At 39.6% G+C, this 6413-nt stretch overlaps 1 pseudogene; it reads left to right on the plus strand.

Annotated features, from left to right (window-relative positions):
- Positions 1-2756: 2756 nt before the first annotated feature.
- LOC108877160 (uncharacterized) lies at positions 2757-4482 on the plus strand (annotated as a pseudogene).
- The last annotated feature ends 1931 nt before the right edge of the window (positions 4483-6413 follow it).

Here is a 6413-nt window from a genome sequence, read left to right on the forward strand (position 1 = left end):
ACGTCACATTTTTACTTTCTGAGTGAAACAGGAGTTTCTTAGTATCTCCTGCTTTGGTAATATGATGTAGGACATTGTAATGCATCTTAATCCATAATATATATATACTCTTTTGTGTCCATGTGGTCTGAAGTACATAAACTATAAACTATGTATCTAAAAGTGTAAGGTCATTGTAAATACTTCTGAATAAATGATTTTGAGATTTAACCAGTATATTATATATAACCAGTAATTTGGACGTTTGTGTTTATCCTCGTAGATTTTTTTACCACATCATGTAACCTATGCGTTTTTTGTATGAATTTTACGTCACCAATGATCAAATAACTATCATTAAATTTAGTACACTGTCACAGCCCTGGCTGCGACCCCTAGAGTTCCTAGTGTTTCCTGTCTGTGTTCTGTTTTCCCTGGTCTCCTCTCCTGTGTGTGTGTGTGTTCTTTGCAGAGGTGGGGAGCAGCTGGTGGAGTTTAGACTTAGTCACACCTGCACAGTATAAGAACCCGGCTCATCCTCCCCTTGCGGTAAAACTTCAGCACCAGTTTTCTAATGAAGATTTTCTAGTGAGCTCCTCAAGCGTTGGCCTTAATTTCTGGTAAATCATGCACTTACCCTGTTTCTCCTGTGCCATAGTTTGCCTGCTCCACCTGCCGTGCTCAGCCCTCCCACTCTGATTGCTCACCCTCTGTCCTGTTAGTTGGACCCTAACCACTCCTCTCCCTGGATCATCGGCATTGGACTGATTCACTCATTCCTTTTTTCCCCTATCCTCTCCCCTACCTCCGTGCCCATTAAAGACTGTTTTGAACTTTCCATTTGCATGTGTGTGTGCCTCTCTGTTTCTGTTCTGGAGTCCAGCCAGACCTCAACCGTGACGGAAACAACATTTGTGTGTTCAGTCTGTTCAATCTGGTGGTAACTTCCTCATAAATTAGTGGATCATGGTATCATGTTTATCAGAGATTAATAACAGGAACAACAAGAAATGACACCTCTAATATTTTACATCTGTCTGAAACATTTCATCATTCAAGTCTAACCTCCATTTGAAATTGATTACTATCATAGAGTGAATGATGGTTTTCAGCGAGGCCACAGAATTGAACATACACAGTAAAAACACATTTTAAGTCACGGTCCTCACATGGCAGACGCCCTACACCAGTCACAACATGAAACACACACACCAGAGCTTCACTGTACCACTAATTTGCTTGAAGTGAACTTTAAAAAACTTGAAAATGTATCTGTGTCTAAAATACAGAGCAACTTATAGCCAGATAGCTACATTATTGTACTTAATATTTGACATTGCATTTTCATTAAAAGTGAAATTATTTCATGGTGAATGCAGTGTAGTTGTTTACTTATGGTAGTGATGACACATGTTGGTGATTCACATCTGAAAACTAAAGCAGGTGATATCAGATATTATCTACACTGATCCTGTGGACAGCTCTCAGTCAGCTGCTAAGCTAATGTTAGCTAATGGTGTAGTTTCTCAGACTGACTGGACGAGCTGCTGCTCAGCCTCGAGTGTCCAGGAAGATTGATTAAGGTGATTAAGATTGTGATGCATATCTGCTAACACTAGCTGCTGGTCAGTACTTTACTGCTATCTAGCTACAGCAGGCAGGGCTGGAAAAGGATGTATATATTCAGTCATATCATTTATGATTGGCAAGACTCATCACTCTTTTGGTTTTAGTGAACAACATAAAGTCACTAACTTTTTTAACAACAAAACGGTACAGAGAGACATTTCCAGGTCTGACAAATCATCTTTGCCAAGCAAACAAATACCAGTATAAAATACATGCTTATCAGACAACAGTTTCATTTTTACTTTGGCTAATTAAATACACTATGTGTAACGTGTCATGGAGGACACAGGCAGAATGGAGAACAAAGAAAAATAACTGAAAGTCTTTACTCTAAGACTTGTTGCCTTACATACTTTTAGTATTGTAGCTCTCTCAGTGCAGCAGCCTCTGTGGTTTTTAGCAGGAAGTAAGGGTGTCTGCACTCTCACATAGATACCCCTCAATCCTCAGACCACTTGCAGTGAACATCCAAAACACTAAAGTCTTTATCAGATCATATTTAACAATACTGTGACAGCTAATACCTCGAGTGCTTGACAGACTTTGACCTTTGACCTTTGAAATTTCTAGGGATTCTCTTATGGTGTTTGAGATGTTACGTTCAAAAAAACAGACAACCCAAAACCTCTGAATAATTTTTGTGGCTCTTATAATGCTCCAGCCACTGCTGTCGCCGGTGCAGATGCATCATGAAAGCCACAAAAGTAAAGATTGTATTGAGTCCCTCTATCCATCTATTATCTATAACCACTTATCCTTCACGGTCGCGGGGCACTGGAGCCAATCCAGGCTGACACTGGGCAAGAGGCAGGGTACATACTGGACAGACAGCCAGTCTATAATGTCGAGACATAAGAAGAAAAGTTACAAGTCGGTCCAGAAACTCTGTCCCATTTACTCAGGGTTTGATACCTTTTATATATTTTGAAACTAAGTGCTGTATATCAACAAATATTAGCATGTCTATATGAAGACTCCACTGCTCATTATAGGTGTTCATATTACATAAAATAGAATTAATGAAAAAATAAATAAAAGTCTGATGCCAAGACGAGTACCTGTCATGTTCTTAATATATCTCTCACCATGTGAGTCTTCTCAAAACCAAAACTTGACACTATAAGTTGCTGTGAGCATGTGATCATGTTTCCTACAAAGGACGTACAGCGTCATTTCAGACTGGCCAATCAAAGGCATTCTTGTCTTTGAAGAGTGAAGAACCATCAGTATTTTTTCATTCCTCACAGCAATTTGAACACGATGGCTTCTCCAGTGTTTGCCTTTTATCTTACATGTCTGCTCTTGGGGAAAATGGGTAAGTTGCATTTTTGTGACTCTTCATCTTATATCTCTGAGTGTATGGTCACTCATCATACAGACTGTATCACTTTAAATTAAGTTCACATTGGCTTTGTCTTTCATGTCACTTCAGCTCAGATGGCTCATCTGAAAACGTCCACATCTGTTCATCAAGAGAGACGTTTTGTATCAGCTCATGTTGGCGACAAGGTGGATTTAGAATGTTTGTCTGAAGACAAACTTGCGCCGAGGGTTTACTGGTATAAGCACAGTTTGGGACAGAAACCAAGGCTCATTTCTTCCTCCTATAAATATGATGCGAATAGCACTTTTTATCATGAATTCAACAACAATCCACGCTTCACACTGGATACTAAAAATAGTAAAACTCACTTGATGATCACAGATTTACGTATTTCAGACTCTGCCACTTACTACTGTGTTAAATATTCATATGTGCTAGAATTTTCAGAGATCGTTACTGTCAGTGTAAAGGGTTCAGGTTTGAACATCCAGGCTTTGGTCCATCAGTCAGAATCTGAGACCATCCAGCCAGGAGGCTCTGTGACTCTCAACTGTATAGTACACACTGGGACCTGTGATGGAGAACACAGTGTTTACTGGTTCAAAAGCTCTGAAGAATCTCATCCAGGACTCATTTACACCCATGGAGACAGGAATGATCAGTGTGAGAGGAAACCCAACACACAAACACACACCTGTGTCTACAACTTGCCAATGAAGAATCTGAGTCTTTCTCATGCTGGGACCTACTACTGTGCTGGTTGCCTCATGTGGACACATACTGTTTGGAAATGGGACCAAACTGGACATTGAGGGTGAGTCACTTTCTAGCAAAGGTTGTCCAATTTCAGTAGCAGACAGATGGTAGTGTTCCTGTTGAAGGATTTTTCAATTGGGGAGTTTTACATATCTGAATTGAGGATCTTGGAATTGAGGGTGTTATATGCTGTACAGACTGCGAAGCCATTTTTTTTAATATAAAGTTGACATGCCTTGCTACAGCCACTTCCTAATCAAAGTTGATATTAAAACATAAAGTGTAATGTTAGCTCTGTTTTGGTCTGGATTTACAGATGAGGCGGACTCTCCTGTCTTGCTGTATTTCTTGAGTGGAGCTTTGACATTCACCACCATCTTGAGTGTTTTACTGGCTTTCTTACTGTGCAAGATTAACAAAAGAAACAGCTGCCAATCTCAAGAGTAACTGGCATCTTATATAATTGGCAGCTTGTACTCACTGAATCTGTCTTTTTAACAAAACAACATTTTCTGGGTTTCAACCACCAGAGTCCCAAGCAAGATTTTCTGCTCATTCCACAACAAATGTAGAGGTAAATACAGTTTATGACTGCTGGAAAACCAATCAAGTACCTTTTACAGCACATTATCTGTTGCCACATTGTAATCTACTTTTTACATGTTTTGTTATCAGCTTTGCCAAGATGAAGACAACCTCCATTATGCTGCTTTAAGTGTTAACCTGCCCAACAGATCAAGAAGACAGAGGGACAACACTGAGAATGATTGGTGTATTCAAGTGTGAAGCAGTAGAACTTCACGTTTCATTTGCATTGTGTGAGTAAGATGACTTTTTTTTTTTCTCTGAGGTGCAACATTTAGAAAAAGATCTTGAGATAAGCATCTGTTCATAACTTCCTTTTGGTAAGGATGTGCTTAGCTGATTTTTGTCTGAGTGATTAGAAAACGTGCTTGGTGTTTTTTTTCTTGATCAAAATTGAAGATTTCACTATTGTTGACTCTTTTTTAGTTGACAAAAGTCATCATGGAGCCAGTTACGATTCACATTAGATTCTCACACCGTTGTTTGTTTGACTAGCCAAGGCATACTAACTTCATGTAGACAGCAGTGCGCCATGTTACAGTCATTGGCTGGCTAATTTTTGCAATGTGCCTTAGACTTCCACATGTATTGGCTTAAGCAGCATCTGCCACCAACTACCACCTATTTTATGATTAATGGGCAAACCCGCTCTACCAACTGATCAACAGCCACCCCAAAACTGGAGAGATTTTCCCCCTGTAAAAACACATCGCTTACACACAGCTTATTACGACCCCAGTGGTACATTTTATAGCATAGTGACCCAAAACTACATGTCTGTGTTGAAATGACAAAGACCTCTTCAGTCCTGTGATAAAGTGGGTGTGCCTCACCTCTTGCCCAATGCAAGCTGAGATTGGTTCCTCCCCCCGTGACCCCTAAGGATAATGCAGTATACATCATGGATGGACAGATGACAAAGACCTCTGGTGGCTGTAGTAATTATGACATGAGCAAAGGAGGGAAGTTTGGGTGACATCAAGACCAGTTTGGGAGTGGATGGATGGGGTTGACAAAGTATTTATCACCCTTACCATGTGTCTATTATGTATAACCATTGTGAATCGATAGAACTGGATGTTTCATTTGCTTTGTGTAAGATCACAATTTCCTCTGAGGTGTAACATGTTGAAGTAGGGTCTTGAGATAAACATCTGTTCATACCTTCCTTGTGGTGAAATGTGCAAACCCATTTTTGTCTCTGTGTGGTTTAAAGGATGTGTCTGGTGTACCTTGCAGACGTCCTCTAACCCCTGTGAGGTACTTTTTTTTTTTTAAACAAAATCTAGATCTTTCCCCTAAACCTAACATAGTAGTTTTGTACCTGAACCTAAACCAAACTTTTACCATAGCCACTGCCACATCATAAAAGGCTTATTTACTTTGTAACAGCAGAGTAATGTTTCTGTCAGCTGTGTGCACTTAACATTTTGGGGGCATCATTTAGACATCATCTCTGGAGAAGAGGGAGGCCTCTCCACAAGGCGCTGCCTCACAGGAGCTGCAGGAAAAACTTGTGGAGAACAGGGAGGTTTCTCCAAAGATCTCTCTGGACAAGAACAACATGCTGTGACAGAGGGCACAGCCATGTACACACTGGAGATAAAAGTGACTGTCTCAATAAAATGAGGAAGTGGAGGCATCTGAGACAGAAAAATAGAGTGCATGTTTCTACTGGGCTCTAATGTTTTCTAAGTGCATGTCACTTTCATTTGCAAGTGCCAGTACTTTTACATGGCTCACACACACACACACACACACACACACACACACACAATGAAAAAAATGGCAATTAAAAATTATATTGCAGGAAAAGGTCAAATCAATCTCCAGCTTGTTGTGGACATGATGAACAATTCCTCATGATGTAATATACTGCTGCTCTATATATATTATACACTGCTGCCCATAAAGTTGAACTTTTTTCAGACACATTGCTCTTTTTATTCCTATTTATACACATCAGTAATCACCTTTTACCAGGTGCAATGATTACATACTGAGTCCCAATTACCAATTTTGTTTTGAGAAGATATACACTGTATCTTTCAAGAATAAATCACATTGTCGCAATCATTTCATGAGGTAAAACATATTTTATTCCAACTTTATGGGAAACAGTATATAAATGTTTCCATTT

The sequence above is a fragment of the Lates calcarifer genome, unplaced genomic scaffold, assembly GCF_001640805.2.
Source record: "Lates calcarifer isolate ASB-BC8 unplaced genomic scaffold, TLL_Latcal_v3 _unitig_5845_quiver_1310, whole genome shotgun sequence".
Lineage (NCBI taxonomy): Eukaryota > Metazoa > Chordata > Actinopteri > Centropomidae > Lates > Lates calcarifer.